The 18,945-nt window shown below is 45.6% G+C and overlaps 1 protein-coding gene across 1 annotated transcript in view; it reads right to left on the bottom strand.

The window, feature by feature from the left end:
• The window catches only part of GRAP2 (GRB2 related adaptor protein 2), a 119,585-nt gene extending 101,353 nt beyond the window's left edge, over positions 1–18,232 (bottom strand). The window contains exon 1 of the mRNA XM_088456885.1: positions 18,195–18,232. The gene's annotated coding sequence lies outside the window, so the exon portion shown is untranslated. The remainder of the gene's footprint in view (positions 1–18,194) is intronic.
• Positions 18,233–18,945: the final 713 nt, after the last annotated feature.

Below are 18,945 nucleotides of genomic sequence, written 5' to 3'. Positions count from 1 at the left end.
GCCCTAATGCGCATGCGCACGACAGAGGGAGCTCTGTCGTGCGCATGCGCGAGACCCGCATAGCGACAGCCAAGCTGTTGCTATGGGTCTCGCACCAAAGGGGGCGTGCTGTCGATGGTGAGTGACAGCACGCCCCCTTTGGTGGGCGTGCCGGGGGCGTTGCTGCCCAGACGGAGGCGTTCCCATGGGAACGCCTACCGTCTGGGTCCGGCCCCACTGACATCACTAGTGATGTCAGTGGGAGTGCTTTTGGCTCTGATAGAGCCAAAAGCACTCCTGGGCTTGCAGCAGCGAGACCCTACCGCAGGGTCTCGTCGCAAGCCCGATGGTCGCGATGGTCATGACCATCGCGACCATCTTTTTGGCCGCTTGCATAAGCTGTGGGTGGTCACCCACAGCTATGCGAGCGGCCAGGAGGCCGCTCAATTTTTAGGTAGGTGGGCCCTGATTCAGAGCGAGCGCTCTGGTCAGAGCGTCCGGCTCTGAATCAGGCCCATAGTCTGTACTTCCAAATTTTTGAGAGGCTTTAAACGTAGTTTTCGCTTTGACCATGCTTCAATAGGTGTTTTAGCTTTTAAGGCAACTATTGGACAGCGATTTTTCAGGTAATATGCTGTGGACATGGCTTCCACCCAAAACTGCTTGTCTAGGCCTGCATCCTTCAGCATACATTTTGCTTTCTCCACTAGAACGATTTGCTCGTTCACTTCCACCATTTTGTTTAGGAGTGTAGGCAATGATCAATTGATGCTAAATCCATATTTCTTCAAGAAGAATTCCACTTCTCTATTTAGATATTTTCCACCATTATCAGATCTCAGCGGTTTGAATCTATGACTGGTTTGAATCTCCAGAAGTCTCTTGTAGACTGCAATCTTTTTTTACTACTTGAGGATTCTCTTTGATGAAGTATAGGGGTGTCATTCTTGTGAAGTCATCAATGAACGTAATGAAGTGTCTGTAGCCACTTATTAACTGGTCATATATTTGACCATACACATCTGTTTGTGCTATTATTTCGAGTGGTGCTCCAGCACTACTTGCTGACTTGAGAAATGGCTGACCACTTTGTTTTCCGATTATACAGCTTTCAGATACAGGTCTTCCTGTATCAGTCACTGACAGTCCTGTGCAAATCTTCTGTGCCAGAGATAACCAAATGTTCTGTGCCAGAGTTCTAGTCACTGTGACTCAGTCAGCATCATTGCATAACACTGCCGATAGTCAATGACGTATAACTGTCTACACCTGTTGCTATTATGGCCCCTTTTCTGTTTCACACAATGCACTTTCTTTTTGCAGAATAAACTCTGTGACCTCTTTGCTCTAGGACACTGATGGCTATAAGATTTGTTCCCATCTCTGGTGTATACTGCACGTCTTGGATTTCTGTGACTAGTTTTACTCCTAATTTTCAAGCAGGTTTTAATTGTTCCAACTTTTGTAGCTGTAAGCACTTTTTTCCCCAATTTTTTTGATTGCGATAGGATCACACATAGCTAACATGATGAACTGTACCTCATTGCAGCTGAAATGCCTTGTTGCACCTGAGTCAATATACCAACAATCTTTTCCATGGCTATATGTGACACTCAGTGCTACTTCATCTTTGCTGTTGCATTTCTTATTTTGTGAAGCATTAACATTCTTCTGCTTGCACTCAAATGCTTTATGACCTATCTTGTCACATATGTATCATTTGAACTTGAATTTTTTGCATTTCACACTTAAGAGTCTAACTGTCATATTTCAAACCCAGCCTGTGACATGGCATTTAGGAGCTGATTGGCTGGTACTTTATCTCAGTTCACTTTTTCTCCACCCAAAGCTTAGTAAATAGACCCCTTTGTGTGTAATGCAGTACTCTCAACTCACACGGTACTTGTTCTTGTACCTGCAGTAGGTTTGATTTGACTGTGTCTGTGGTCAACTTGGCTGTATTTGCTCCCAATGCCACAACTAGGAAGTCAAACTCAGGAGTTAAGTTTTGCAGCATCGATGTAGCAATCTCATCATCTACTTTCACTTCTTTAGGCAATAGTTGCTGAGAAACAAACATCATTTTGTCAATGTAGTCACTCATACCACTGCATTCACATAACTTGGTATTGTATAATACATATCTCAGATTATATCTTCTCATGAGACCCCCATCTTGATATGCTGCCTGCAGTGCTGTCCACATGTCATTCGCTGACAATTTCCCATGTATGATAGAGTACATGTGTTGCTCTACACTTAAGCCATTTGTCACCATGGATCTCTCTACATCATCTGGGCTTGGACTGTCACCAGGACCTACTGTCACTTTCCACAGCCTTTCAAGCTTTAGTTGCACTTCCATAGAAAACTTCCATGTGGTGTAATTTTTTGCACCTTTCAGATTGATAAACCCCATTATGGGTGCAGCTCCTGTGTGTAGAGCATGCTTCTCACATACATAACTATGCAGCTTCTGTGCTCTAACTAGCTTTTTTGCTGACACACTGTCCTGGAAACACCCTGTGCTGTCTTCTCTCTGCGTTTGATAGCAGTCTGTGCCTTATGTGTGTCTAAGATGGCACCTGTGTGCAGTTGGGCATTCTAGTAACATGGGGCCTGTGTAACTGTAACTTACATGCCTGGGCCCATAACCTGTTGGAATGTGTGTGCACAGGTAGCAGTTATGGCAGAGTGTATGTACGCACCAACAGATGCCCTGAGACAACAAACAGCCCAGTACTTAACCAGTGAGGTGGTTATTTGATAGCAATGTGGTAGTACAGCCATACTTACAGTTATACACACTCACACACCCGGTCATGGAGCGGAGCTTGAGTTGAGTGGAGGCATACAGTTCACCAGTCAGTGACTGTATGCAGATAGAGGTGCAGCATTGTAGCTGAACTAGCAACTGTATAGCAGTAGTGGCCTTTGTGGAATGCAGTAATAACCAGTCTCTCCAGAGCTAAGTGAAAGATGTCTGCCTGCCACTGTGGCACACAATAACAAGATGGCTTGCACATGTGTAGAACTACTGGCACCAGCCATCTTGGTAAGGGATTGAAGTATCCCGGGAGGATCCAATATGGAGTATGCACAGTAGCACTCTCTATCAACATCCTCAACAATCGCACCAAGGGATAGGAAGAAGAGCACTGCCTGGCCCATCCTAAGGATGTTTTGGGCGGCTATACAGTTCACAGAGCATGTGTACGGAGTGTCCTTTGGATGCCCAGGGCAGCTCTGCAGCATCTTTTCTGGCTGCAGGGTGCCATTCCAGGCCAAAAGTAGGTGCCATGGGGCAGAGATTGTGCTACCCCCAGGGCCCTGCACCCTGGGCAGTGAAACCATTCAGGCACAGGGCCGTAACTAGGGTGGTGCGTCCTGTGCCCTGGCACAGGGCACCGCAGGGGAGGGCGTGCTGTTTGGTCCTGTCAATTTTCCTGTTTATTATTATTCTCACTTATAGCTTGCTCTTCTTTTATCCCCAGCATCTCCTGGCCTCCCCTATTTCTTCCCTGGCCCTTCCACATGAGGCCATGGCCCTTTTTCATCTTATGTCCCTATTTAAAAAATGGGGGGTGAGTGGCGCCAATGCTCTCTCTGGCACAGGGCACCAAAAAGTATAGTTACGGCTCTGCTTAGACATCCCTAGTTATGGCCATGATCTAGACACCCAATACAGATTTGGGATGAACTGGAACACCACCAGGCTTTATCTCTCAACATCAGTGCCTGACCTCAATAGTATTTCTGTGGCTGAATGGATGTGAATCCCTGCAGCCATGTGTAAAAATCTAGTGGAAAGACTTCTCAGAAGAGAATATATTATTATAGCAGCAAGTAATATGAGGATGGGGGAGGTTTTGGAATGAGGCACAACAAGAACATATGGTTGCGATGTTCGGTTGTCTACAGAAGAGCAGAAGGCAGGGCCATAACTAGGGGTGTGCGAGCAGTGCGGCCGCACAGAGCGCAGTCTCTGTGAACGGCACCGCTGCTCATCCACAGTTCCTGCATCTGGCTAGTAGGGTGCCTGTAACAGCACCCTGCTGCCAGAATCTCTGCAGCAGTGCTGCCTGGTGAGTCCTTAGGATGCTCCAGCATCACAATACTGCACTTACAGCACCCTGGAGCATCAATAGGATGCTCCGGGCATTGCTGTAATTACCCACTCCCAACACAGGGTGCAGGCCACGCCCCTCCACCTGATGTCACGTGGAGGGGCGTGGCCTGCACCGGGTGCCGGGAGCACTAGCTACTGCACCGGCAGAAGGCAGAGTATGCCTGGCAAGGGTTAAATCACGAGGCGATGTGCTGAATTGTGAGGTGTCACATTGTATATTTTTAGCTAGTTAGTTCTAAGGGGTGGGGGTTATAGTTTGGTTTATTTAAGGTTTGTAATCACATGGTACTGTATAAGCCTCTTTGTGAAGAATTTGCCTCCCTCTCATCCTTTAGTTTTTGGCTATTTATTGATTGAGGGAAGAACAGCAGATCAGTCAGCTTGGGTGCAGTTGATCTGATCTTTTGGCTGCACTCATCTTAAATGAAGTCTGAACCACCCCACTGGGGGCAGCACTACACCTAACTGGGTGAATTTTTATGTTGCAAGGTCGAGTTGGATACCCTTTTTGGTTTCGTGTTGTAAGCACCCATAGGCATAGGATGGACTCCGCCTGCAATGCACGTGGTGGGTTTGTGTTGGTGCATTGCTGGGCTGCGCTGATTATTGGATTCCCTTCTTGTTACCAAACAATCTTTAACATGTTGATCACGATTGATTTTCAATATTATTTTATTTAAGGTTATGTGACTTACACACAAGACTCACATTAGCTGTTAGGTGGTTTGTGCTTTGGCCATACTGCACATTGTTATCATTGATCCTTTTGAAGAATCAACTGTCAGGACCAACAAATGTTCATTGTAAATTCACAGAAAGCTTAAATGTTTAAATGCCAGATAATAATGATTCCTAGAGGACAAGAATATGGAGAAATAAGAGAATTAATTCAATGACAGTAGATGAGTGGATAGGAGGAAGTACAATGAACAAATAAGAGCATTTATTTGTAAGCCATCTAAGAAAGGGAAATTAATATAGGAATGTCAATTGACAAAATGAATTCAATTCTATAGCATGTATAAAATATACTTTGTAAGCCACAATACAGCAGTGTTAACAAAGGGAAAATGTCAGGTAAGAGAAAAGAAAATTATTTAAGTGAAGCTTCCTAGAAGGTGTAATTTTCTGAGCATCACAATTGGCTGCAATGAATTATTAGAAATGGAAAGATGATAACCTGATCTAGCCACACAACGTGGAGAATGCAAGCATTGCACTTAAATTGCAGCTATAATAAACTTACAGTGACAGACGGAATGGCCGAAATGGCTGAAAATCCCGATCGTACCAAGGTAAGTATTAACTAACCTAACCTCCCCCCTAACCCTAACCTTCCCCCCAGTGCCTAACCCTATTCCCCCCTCTAAGTCCTGTAGGTGGGAAGCCAGATTCTGCTTCCCACCTACACCATAAGATAACATGGAAGACATTGTTAAAGCACTGCTAAAGGCTACAGCTGCACAGCAAGAAGCTAAAATGTTGCAGCAATTAGCCATTGAGGAAGCCTGGAGGCAACAACAATTTGATGTTGAGGAGATACGGAGGCAGCAGCGATTGGCCATTGATGAACTTTGGAGACAACAACAAATGGATGCTGAGGAAAACCAGAGTCAGCAGCACCAAAACCGCAAAGCCTTCAAAGAGGAGGTGCAGCATCTGGCAGAACTGTCTGGAAATGCTTCCAGGAACATCACAACTAGCTCCAGCTCCATAAAGGCTAGTCATTTTTTGCAAAAAATGACCAAGAGTGACAGGGGCGGATTGGGTTGGAAAACCAGCCCGGGAAATTTCTGGAAGCAGCCCTATTTGAGGCGTGGTCTGATGAGGGGGCACTATCAAGGGGGGCAGGTTTCCTCCTCAGACGGCCTGATTCTGAGTTGGACGCAACTATTATATATTCTAAAATCACGAGCACAAGAAGTACCAATTAATATAGTAGATTCATACAGAGGGGATGTAGTTGACATCCCGGGACTCATAATACCAGCACCACAATCCAGATGTTAAGTATTAAGGTTTAGGCACAAGGGGGAGGTTGGGGTTAAGCTGGGTACACACTAGACGATCTCTTGAGCAATTTGGATACACCTAAAGTAATCAATTCTGGGGCCCATTCCATTTTGACGAGAGAGAGAGAGAGAGAGAGAGACACACATTTTCTTTAAATAGCACAATCTACTCTAAATAGCTAATTACATGTGCAACCTACATAAATGTCAGTGTGCATGATATTAAAGTAACACAAACACATAGGACACCTTAAATATCTATCTATATACAGTATATATATTTCACATCCCAAACCACATGTCCTGATAGTTGTTTAGGTGATGCCTGGGATGTTATGTGATCATAAAATTATAATCACATCACATCCTAGGCATCACCTAAATAACTATCACAACACAACTTATGGGATGTGATATATATATATATATATATATATAAAAGGAGTCATACAGTATGTCACATCATGTGGATAAATTGTGACTCACACAGTGTCGCAGCCGCTCGCTCCAGTCCTGAAACAGCCTTGCCACCCCTGCGGCCTGCCCCTTCTCCCCTTCCTGGCTCCTGCTGCTGGAGGCGAAGCCGTGAGGTGTCACTCGCATGCTCCGCAATGCCCCACGGGAGGAGCTGCTGCGGCTCGGCATACACAGCAGCCCTCCCTCTGCCATCTCACTACTGAATGAGCTTCTGCGCATGACCGCTGCGATTTCCGAGCTGAGCCCCTATCATGGTAGTGGCTGTTAGAGCCGCCGGCCGGTCAGCCTGTGTAAAGCGGCCCAGCAGGGGGGAGAGGGGACCGGCCCTTTGGGAACTTTCCCGGTGGCCCAATCCGCCCCTGAAGAGTGATGATGTTGAAGCCTATTTAACCATTTTTGAGAGAACAGCTGAAAAGGAAAGTTGGCCTAAAATTCAGTGGACAGGCCTTTTGGCACCCTTTCTGTCAGGGGAACCACATAAGGCATATTTTGACTTGAGCCAAGGGATATGACAAACTAAAAGCTGAAATTCTAACTCGATCAGATGTCACAATGTCTGTTTGAGCATAAGTTTATTGCTGGGGATACCAAGTGGACAAACCTCCCCGCTCTCAAATGCACAACCTCATCCATCTCAGCAAGAAGTGGCTACAGTCATAGACTGCAACAGGGCCACAGATCGTTATGGACCAATGACTATGGTCATTGCCTGCAGTTCTGTGTAGGTGGGTGAGTCACTGGGACCTTAAATCAGTAGGCCAGCTGGTGGAAATGGTGGAGAGGTATGTGGCAGCTGAGGAACTGTTGAGAATACCCCAAGAGCCGACAAGCAACAGTTATCTCCAGTGATTTCAGGTAAGACTGTTCCAGGGGAAAAGCGTGCTGACTGTTGGAATGAAGTTGAAAATCCAAAGTCTGTAGGCTTGGGACCTTGAGACTGGCCAGCTGTGTCAGGGGGGTTGTAATCAGATGTTTTAATGGTGGCTTGGGCCATGTTGCTGCTAATTGTTTACTTTCTTCTGAACCTATGCAATGTGATACTACATATGTAACTCACAGAGTATCTTTCTTTTGCTCAGCTAGCCTGCACTGCAGACCGACAGGCTGAGCCACATAAACAAATGTCTATAATTACTGTAGAAGGCTAATGGGTAGAGACACTGTTAGATTCTGGTTAACTAGTTACTATAGTCAAAGCAGAGTTGGTGAACCCCTCAAAACATCAGGGACAAACTATTGGTACAACCTGTATACACAAGGATACTTGGTATTATGTTAATGCCGAGGTTAACATAAAAACACAGTGTGGTCTTACAGTAGTCACTCTGGGATTAGTTCCTTCTTTGATGTATGATTCTATATTGGGGAGAGATTTTTCCCACTTCTGGAAGCTGTGAGAAACCCAATATATTACAGAAGTAAAAACCCAGACCCATTTGATAATGTTACTGATACAGTGGCAGTGGGAGTTTTCCATGAGTGTGAAGTGTTTCCTCTTTTTTATGTGATTGGGGAGTCAGAGAATGATGGGACCAGCAGTGGGGTGCAGAATTATGTACCTTCTACTGAAGTAGAAAATGTTGTTGATCCAGCTGACGGTATGCCTGATCTTGAAGTAAGAAAATAGCTCTTTGCCTCAGAACAGTTTAAAGACCTTACTCTTGTAAACGCTAGATAGAATGTAAAAGTGGTTGATGGAAACCCAGTAGAGCCTGATAGTAGGTTGTCATACCCTCACATGACAGTACGTCAAGATTTGTTGAACCAAGTGACCAAGCAAGGAGAAGATACTGTGGAACAATTGATAGTTCCTAAGACATATAGGAGAAATGTGTTAGACCTGGCTCATGGTCACATAACTGCAGGACAGCTAGGGGTAGAAAAAAACCTCTGAAAGAATTGTGCAGTGGTTTTTCTGGCCAGGAATCCATAAAAATGTGTCTGAATACTGAACACCCTGCCTCAAGTGTCAGTACCGTGCTCTCAGGCCACATTATAGAAGTCTGCTTGTCTCATCGTGGTAAATATATTATAGCGGCACTTAACGTGCCGCTATAACGCTTCCTCCTTCGCCTCTTTACCGAGGCAAAGCAGGAAGTACTACCGATGAGATTGGCTCGAGAGGGGGAGCGTTAACTCCCCCCTCCGGCGCTACCCGCAAGAGACCGCAGCGCATCAGCCTAGTGCTGATGCGCTCTGTCTCAGTCCCGGCCGGCTCCACTGAGCATGCGCGGGATCTCGCAAGTATCGCAAGATCCCTGCATACAGCCTGGAGCCGGCAGCCGCCGCAGCAGGGACAGCACTGTCCCTGCTGTGGGGATAGGGCAGCGGCAGCGGCAGGCTGTAGCTGTCCATAGATTTATGGACCTCCGTGTAGCACCCTCAGACTGATGGCTTAGTGGAGAGGTTTAACAAAACTTTAATGCATATGCTAAAGAAAGTGGAAGATAAAGTTGGGAAAGATCAGGATTATTTGTTACCCTATTTATTGCTGGCCATTAAAGAAGTTACACAATCTTCCACAGGTTCTTGCCTTTTGATTTGCTGTATAGGAGACATGGTGAAAAACATGATATGATAAAAAGCTGATATGAGCATCCACTATTTTGTATTGCTGGTATGGATGGGACCAGCACTGGGAGGGTGTGCTGATTCCTGTAGTGCTATTTGGAGGTTTCTGGGGTACCTTGACACGGCCCGGTGCTTAATTAATTTGCAATTATATGCAACAAAGACCTCTGGATTTCTATGATCATGTAGTGTTCAAGCCTTTTTGTTGGTATTTTTGCAGTGTGCTGGAGGGAAACCTTTTATTTCTTTTTTTTCTGTAGCACATAGTAAACCCCTCCCATTACAAGCATCTGTAAAAAACATTAAGCTGATATGAGCAACCTCTATTTTGTATTGCTGTATAGGAGACACCCAAGGGGATTGCTGGATATTGCATATGAGACTTGGGAGGAGCAACCCAGTTCTTATAAAACATGTTCTCAAATGCAGGAAAGAATAGCTGCCGATAGTGAGAGCACTTGGAAGAGGCCCAGCAAGCACAACAAGAGTGTTCAATCATAATGACCTTTGCTCCTGGGGTCAGAGTACTTATTTGGTACCCACGGGAGAAAGTACATTATTGTCAAAGTGGCAAAGACCATTTGAAATAGAAAAAATGGGTGAGGTTAATTATAAAGTTTACCAGTCCTGGGATAAGAAAGCCAGAACTGATCTACCATATAAAACCTCTGAAGGATAGAGAAGCCCTGTCAGCTACCCCGGTCTCTCTGGTAACCTCGGTATCTTTGGTCCCCGAAATAATAATACACAAATTTCTCAAGTATTCAACTGCATGAGGCTAAAGAATTTCTCATAAGAAATAGAGATTTTTTTTCTGACATACCAGGTAAAACAGTCATTAAACATGACAATCACTGAACCAGGGGTTAAGGTTAACCTAAAGCCCTATAGCATATGAGAAGCCCAATGAGAGGCATTCTCTAAAGAAATGTAAGAAAAATGTAGGCGAAAGATATTGTTGAATTTAAAAATGGTTGGTCAAGTCTCACTGTACTCATTCCAAAACCCGACAGCAGCTCATTCTTCTGCAATGATTTAGGGTGAATTAAATAGTGTATCTACGTTTGATGCCTACCCAATGCCTCATGTGGATGAACTAATTGATGTGCTGGAAACATAAACTTAACCAAAGGGTTCTGGCAAGTGCCATTGACAGACAGTGGAAAAGAGAAGACAGCTCTTTCTGCACCGGGGGATCTGTTCCAAAACAAGATGTTACATGGGGCACCCACCTCCTTTCAGAGAATGATGGATAAAATTCTAAGGCTTCATAGACAGTATGCTGCTGCTTGTCTCAATGATGCAGTCATCTACAGTATATCCCTGATTAGCAGTCTTACCCAGGGTACAAGCAGTGTTGGATTCCATCTGTTAGGCAGGGTTGACAGGCTTAGGGATGGAAGAGGTGAAGTATCTTGGACACACCATAGGCAGAGGTTTAATAAAGCCCCAACTTAATAAAACTGAGGGAATACAACATTAACCACAATCCCTAAATAAGAATCAGGTGAGAGCTTTCCTAGGAATCACATGGTATTATAGAAAGTTCATATCCAATTCTGTCACCATTGCTGTCCCTTTCACTGATTTTAGCAAGGGTAAAAGTTATGGTTAAGTGGCCTTCTGAGATAGAAAAGGCTTTTCAGGCATGACGGTAGCATTGTGCACCCAAACAGTTTTGTTGACACCTTACTTTAAAAATGAATTTGTAGTGGAATCAGATGTATCAGATGGAATGGGATTGTATTGCCATCGACTGTATAGCCGCCGGTTCAAATCCTGACAGCAGCTGGCCGAAGGGAGGAAATCCCGACAGCGGAGGTAAGTACAGCTAACCCTTCCCTCTCCCTCCCCTAACCCTTCTTTAGCGGTGCCTAACCCTAACCTCCCCCCCGTTAGTACCTAAACCTAACCCACCTCACCCTAAACCTAACCCTCCCGGGGGGGTGCCTAACCCTAACCCATCCTTCCCCTAGCCTAACCCTAACCCTTCCTGGGGGTGCCTAACCCTAAGTCCCCCCCGGGGTGGACGCCCGGACTTACTTCGTTCAGGCCCACGTCGTTCTGCATTCTGGCATGGGGATTATGACGCCTGTCATAAATCCCTAGCCGGCATTCCAGCGTCGGGATTGTGAATCCCCTATCAGATGTAGGGTAAGCACTGTTCTGTTTCAGAACAAAGAGGGTAAAAAGCATCCTCTTATCTATTTAAGTAGAAAACTGAATGTACATGCCACTATTGAAAGAGAAGCATTGGCAATTAAGTGGGCATTAGAAACACTCAGGAACTATCTTTTAGGAAATGCAAGCTCATGCTTAGTTGAAATGGATGTCTGAATATAAAGAGCTTAAAACAGAAGATATGTGGCAAACACTGGGAAAATTGTAAAAAGGGAGATATATATGCTCCAGGTTTTTAGCTTCTGTCTGGTAGACAGATGCAAATCAGCAGCCTTAACTGCCAGACCACCTGTGAGAGGCTGATAAAGGGTGTGTCAGTCTCTCACTACCTGGGGAGCAGGGTGACAGACCCGTTGAGAGGCATTGCTATGTCTTTATAGAAGTGCTGTATTTAAATGCTGTTTTGTGTGAGTTGAACATTAGGTCCTCTCACACTTAAAGAGTAATACTTCTTTTTAGTTAGAGCTGGACAGGCTAAAATTTACTTTCATGATTTTGTTTATTTTGCTATAAACATAAAACTAGCTGCGGATACTTGAGTGCTCTGGGCCGTTCAGTCAAGAGCACAGCAGCCCTGACTGAGAAATGCTTTTTGTAGTTCAAACAGGAGGGTTGTCATGCAAACCACTCTGTATACAGTAATGCACCTGTACAACAAGCCGGGGAGTGACATGAGAGAGGTGGCAGCTTAGAGTAAAATAGTGCTTAATGCATAAGATTAGCAATACAGTACGGCGGCTGTCCATGACATGGTATATTACATGCTCCGTTTTCATCATGCTGGGTACCTGCCCCCAGTCTCTCTCTCCTGTGAATAGACAAAGTATGCATGCACATAGCATCTATTCACTACTTGCTCTGCCAAGCAAAGCAGTGGGTGAGAGGGGCCTCCCAAGCTCCCCCACAACACAGAACACTGGGGCGCGAAAGTGGGACAGCGGGATAGTGCCCGAAAAGCGGTACTGTCCCACCTAAATGGGGACAGTTAGGAGGTATGATTTGTATGCATTAGTGGCACACAGATAACATGAACTGAACACTGGCTGCATTAGTAGCACACTGATAACATAGATTGTATACTGGCTGCATTAGTAGCACACAGATAACATGGATTGTATACTGGCTGCGTTAGTAGCACACAGATAACATGGATGGTATACTGGCTGCATTAGTAGCACACATATAACATGGATGGTATACTGGCTGCCAGTGGCGGTTCTAGGGGCGGGCTAACAGGGCAGTCGCCCGGAGCGCCGGCCCCTAGAGGTCACCACTGAGTCCCCAGGAGAGGCAAAAAAAAATCTCTGAAAAAAAAACAAACCCCAGCACCGCTTTCCCCCGCCGCTAGCTTCCGCCGCAGGGAGGCTGCATTTTCCGGGCTCCCACCGCTGATATTTGTTATCAGCAGGCACCCGGCTCCCTCCCAGCGGCAGCCAAAAGCCAGAGCTCACATCTGAGCTCCGGCTTCCGGCAGAGAGCACTGTGGGAGGGACATCATGACGTCTCTCCCATAGATGCGAGGAGCCACAGCTCACTCCTGAGCTCCTGCTCCTACAGAGAGCACTATGGGAGGGACGTCATGATGTAATGACGTCTCTCCCATAGATACGTGGTGGAGCCGCGGTCGGACCGGACAGCAGCAGATGCAGGAGCGGGGCTTAAGGTAAGTATTTTGTTTATATTTTGTTTTTTGTTTTTTTTCAGAAGCACCAGCACTGGGGGCATGGCTATAGGGGGGCATATAAGGGGCATGGCTATAGGGGGCATGGCTACAAGGGAGCATTACTACTGGGGGCATGGCTATAGGGGGCATTACTACTGAGGGCATGGCTATAAGGGACATTACTACTGGGGGCATGGCTATAAAGAGCATTACTACTGGGGGCATTGCTATAAGGGGCATGGCTACTGGGGGCATAGCTATCAGGGGCATTACTACTGGGGGCATGGCTATGGGGGGCATATAAGGGGCATGGCTATAGGGGGCATGGCTACAGGAGGCATAGCTACAGGAGGCATAGCTACAGGGGAGCATTACTACTGGGGGCATGACTATAGTGGGCATTACTACTGAGGGCATGGCTATAAGGGGCATTACTACTGGGAGCATGGCTATAAGGGGCATTACTACTGGGGGCATGGCTATAGGGGGCATTACTACTGGGGGCATGGCTATAGGGGGGCATTGCTATAAGGGGCATTACTACTGGGGGCATGGCTATAGGGGGACATTACTACTGGGGGCACAACTATACGGGGACATTACTACTGGGGGCATTACAACAGGGGGCATTACTACTGGAGGAACATCTATAAGGGGGGCACTACTATATGGGAAATTACCAATGGGGGCATTAAGACTGGGGGCATTACCACTGTGGGCACTACTGAGGGCACTGCAATGGGGGGCACCACTACTGGAGTCATTGTGTAAGGGACACCACTACTGTGGGCATTGTATTAGGGGCACTACTACTGTGGGCATTGTATTAGGGGCACTACTACTGTGGGCCTTGTGTTTAAGGGGCACTCATTTGGGCATTGTGTAAAAGGGGCACCACTGTGTGTCATAACATGAATAAGGGACTTCTGTGTGGCGTAATTTTAATTGGAGATAATGTATTATACAGGGCATTACTGCGTGTGGCATAATGTGTTATACAGGTTATTACTGTGTGTGGCATAATGTGTTATATAGGGCATTACTGCATGTGGCATAATGTGTTATAAAGGGCATTACTGCATGTGGCATAATGTGTTATACAGGGAATTACTGCGTGTGGCATAATGTTACACAGGGCATTACTACGTGTGGCATAATGTGTTATAAAGGGCACTACTGTGTGTGGCATAATGTGTTATACAGGGCATTACTGTGTAAGACATACTGTGTAAGGTGCATTACTGCACATGGCAATTATTCGCCATGACGGGAGAGCTTGGGGGAAGCCCAGCACCTTCGTAAGTGCCGGGCATGCCCCACAGTGTGATGAATTGGGGGTGTTCCGCAAGGACACATCCGCTTTCCAGAAGCGCTCGCGCTTTCAGCACGCGCAGAGGATCGCCATCTAAAAAAAGTATTTTTTTATTTTTGGGGTGGGGGGGCGCAACTGGGAACTTTCGCCCTGAGCTCCACAATGTCTAGAACCGGCCCTGCTGGCTGCATTAGTAGGACACATATAACATGGATGATATACTAGCTGCATTAGTAGGACACAGATAACATGGATGATATACTGGCTGCATTAGTAGGGCACAGATAACATGGATTGTATACTGGCAGCATTAGTAGCACACAGATAGCATGGATTGTATACTGGCTGCATAAGTAGGGCACAGATAACATTGATTTTATACTAACTGCATTAGTAGGGCACAGAACATGGATTGTATACTGGCTGCATTAGTAGCACACAGATAGCATGGATTGTATACTAGCTGGCAGCTGCATTAGTAGGACACAAATAACATGGACTGTATACTTTCTATCAAGAAATATAAGATTACAATTGATTTTATTTATACTTACCTACCTTTATGATTTCCTCTGCAGGAGCAGCCCGGAGAGAAGAAGCAGAAGGGAGGTGACTGAGGCGGGGCCAGGCATTTTACAGCATTAGTCCCCACCCCCTCACTGCAAAATACAGTAATTTGGGCAAATTTAAATAGGAGGCGGGTTCAAATGACGTGATTATCATAGAGTTGTATCATTAGTGTCATTAGGCCCTGTCTCCTCCTCGCAGATCCATCGATTGCAGGTAAGTTTCTCTGTATCTTGCCCACTTCTCTAGGAAGTGGGCAGGATGCAGGAGAAGTGCCTACGCTTCCCAGGGTGTGGGGGTCTACCCGAAAAATTGTGAGCCTCCCGCAACTTCCGGGAGAATAGGCAAGTATGATTTTATTTATCTGTTTTTACACTGCAGACAAGTTCTGTATATACAGATTATGCAGGAAGGACCTGAAAATGCATGTTTTGTGGTACACAAACTAGACACCAGTCATATGCCCTCCATGCCCGCACAAAAGGTGGCTCTTGGCAAAAAGATGGAGGAGATCTGTCAGTATTAAAGTAAATCTCCTGTCTAGTGGTGAACGGAGAAAAAAGGAAAAATGTTTCTAAAGGTGGCCACAGACATAGCGATGTGCTCACGATCCGACATTGTGTAGGATTTCTCTTGAACTCTCCCCCGACAGCTCCCCGGCAATCCTACACACGATTTGGAGTAAAAAACATCCAATCTGACTTAAGATCTATCGTGTGTCTTAACTTTTTTTTTTTTTTCCCAGTGCATTGTGACCCAGATTGTTAGATCTGCCCAGTGGCATAAATACATCCCAGGCGCCCGGAGGCAAATTATAATTTGGTGCCCCCCATCACAGCCGCCGACACTGTAATGTAGCAATTCGCATGGACAGGCTATAGATAGACGAAGGCAGCAGCTGATGGTCTGACACGGTGCTCTCTAATAGTGTATGGTGGCTTCTCAGGTGCCGTGAAGGGCCATGGCCATGATGGTACACTCCGGGTACATAGTTACAGCCCTAAGTGGGGTGAATATGTTGTGGACAATGGAGGAGGTGCCCCCTTCAGAGCTAGAGCCCGGCGGCAGGCGCCTCCATTGTCTCCCATAGTTCTGCCCCTGGATCTGCCCTACTGCACGGCAGATCTGAAGATGCTATGTGCGACCTGCAGGGACGCGCATCGTGATCGTGAGTGGGGACTCACGATTTTGGCATATTTTACACGATTTGTCATCACGATTCGTCGAAATCGGCCAAACCATGTAGAATATTGCTATGTGTGTGGCCAGCTTTAGGGACACCAAGTATAGTAAACAAGACAACAAAGCGTTCTGGAACGTAATATAATCTGCTGGTACATGTAGGTAGCACTACAATAACAGAAGCCTAGCGCTTCATGCTCTGTATTAATTCTGTGTACTTTCCCCAATAAAACGTTGCACTAATAAGGTTCAGAGACTATTCAAACAATGACAGACTCTTCTGATGTCATAAGTGATATTTGTATTTAATTTGGTAACAATGTCACATTAGATAATTACTTTTCTCATTAGGTAATTAGTTCTATATTAGACTGATAATAACATAATAGGTGTGATGCATTACATTGCTCATTGGCGGGGTTGTAGAGCAAGAAAACAATGTCTCTGAGCTTAGTTGTAGGGAAAAGAGTCAGATTTTGCATCTGGCAGAATTGAACTCTTCTATGTACAGTCGCTGCACTCTGAGATGTTTGAGGAAAATGATTTACATCAATTCATTCTAAGGAACCAAGCTGTGAGATACATTTATTCACAGACTAATAATGGCGATTCAAGGCAGGAGATTATAATATGGGGTCTAGTGCAAAAAGAAAGACAGGTGGTCAAATGTAATACAGGTATTTATTTACCAGTTTGGCTGTTTTGCAGCTTGATTTAGTTTTTTTTTTTTTAAATAAAACAAAACCAACCTGGTTTTGCCTTTTAAGAATGTTTCCGTTTAAATCCAATGGCAAAATCACAGAGAAATCTGCAGTGTGCCAAATTGGAGGCCCAGGGTATTTGGTTTATTTAAAAAAAACACAACAGTCAATTATTAAGGGAAAGTGTGATTGAAAAATGTAATTGATTTATTTTTAAAACAATTTTGAATTGTAATTTTAACTGGTGTTATCATAGGAAGGAATTAAAACATACCTGCCTACTTTTAAGTTTTCCTCCCCAGGCTTCTCCGTGGAGGAAAAGTAGGTGGGCGGTGATGGGGGTGGGGCCTGACGGTTCGCATAATTAAGCCCTGTCCCTCGCGGCAAATTGCCTCGAACAGCGCATAATTAAATAGGGGACCCGGCCAAATGACATGAATCTTGAAAAATCGTGTTATTAAGCCCCGCCCCCTACTCAGGGACCCCCGATTTCCGTGGAAATTCTCCCAATTCTGCCCACTTCACTAGGAAGTGGGCAAATATGTGGGAGAAATGCCTACTCTACCAGGGGTTCAGGGGGTTACCCGAAAAATCTGGAGCCTCCCGCAACTTCCGGGAGAGTAGGCATGTATGAATTAAAACAAATGCCCATCAATAAAATGAGTTAAAAATGGTTGAAGACAATACATTGGACAAAATCTGGTTATTCTCAGTAGTGTTATGTTGGTGTGGTGATTGGCATTACTGCCTCACAGCTCTGAGGTCATGAGTTCAATTCCTGGCCATGACTCATCAGTGTGGTTTATATATTCTGTCTGTCATTGCATGGGATCTCTCTCACACTATAACAATATACTTGCAGGCTAATATTGCAGAGACCGATATGAATGACAGATATCCTCATAGGTGTATTTATAATGGGTGCAAGGTGTGGGGCACAAGGGCCCCAGGGTTCCGGGTGGGCCACATTGCACACCCTGTACCAATTCACAATAATGACCTCTCTGTCAGCACTGCAGGAATCACTGGAAAAATGGCGCAAAACTGTGCATAGGCAGTACTGATATCGCATTGGCGATTGCGCAGTAGAATCTCGTATGGTTACAGACAGAGCCGGCCCTAAGCAATTTGATGCCCTAGGCTTAGTGCTCCCTAGCAGATGATCCCACCGTGTTTATACAAGGACATCAAAAACCAATTGGTTTATGGCTTGGTTTTTTCTGTTAAATAAACATGAGTTAAACAAACAAAATATACAACTATCCAGGCTTCCTCCTGTTACAGCCCACGGCATAGAGGGGAACGGCGTAAAATGAGTCAGACTCATTATACTGCTGTGGCTCCCTTCATTGTGGCGAGCCCAGGTCGGTGTAATGTACTGGCTGCACCGCCGCTGTCACGAATGGTGTCTGTGCGTTACCTGTCTCAGGTGATGAGTGGGATTCAACGGTGACTGGCATGACTGGAACCACAGATGACGTAGATAGCTCTATTGCAAGATTTATGTAGCAGTGTGGACTGCCTTTGATGATGAATGACAGGAACTTGGAGGAACCGGACTGGGACCGGCAGGAAGACTTGTTGAGTTGAACTGGTGAACTTGGAACTTGACTCTGGACTGGAATAACATGGATTGAACTGAAGAACTTGGAACTTGACTCTGGACTGGAATAACGTGACAATGGCTGAAGGGAAATCAGGTAATGCTGAAATGAGGGCTAAACAGGGTAATCTGGAAATGCTGTGACAAAGGCTGGAACTCAGGTGCAGGCTGGATTGGGTAATTGGGAATAACAGGTTCAGGAAGGAATGGGTAGGTTTGGGATTTTAGGTTCAGGGAGGGAGTGGGTAGAAGGAGCAGGAGTTGATCCACAGCAGGAAGCACGATGCAGGTTTGCAAGGGTGCCAGGGACCAACCAGGAGTAGGGCTAGTAGAGTACAGGACTAAGGTCAGGAGCACAGGAACTCACTATTAGCTGATGCTAGCAGGACGTCTGGGTATTGCTGTAGCAGGTTTTCTGGATTGCACCAGTGGTTGCTGTAGCAGGTTTTCTGGATTGCAGTAGCATTCTGAGTGCAGAGGGAGTATTCATCTCTGCAGCACTGAGTCAGAACTACACCTGTGATTGCAATCAGGGCTAGCAGTGGTCACAGACAGAAAGGACCCAGGT

This window comes from Taudactylus pleione, unplaced genomic scaffold (genome assembly GCF_031769625.1).
Source record: "Taudactylus pleione unplaced genomic scaffold, aTauple2 ptg000726l, whole genome shotgun sequence".
Classification (NCBI taxonomy): Eukaryota; Metazoa; Chordata; class Amphibia; order Anura; family Myobatrachidae; genus Taudactylus; species Taudactylus pleione.
Note: the sequence above shows the minus strand (reverse complement) of the source record. Positions and strands in the feature narration are given on the sequence as shown.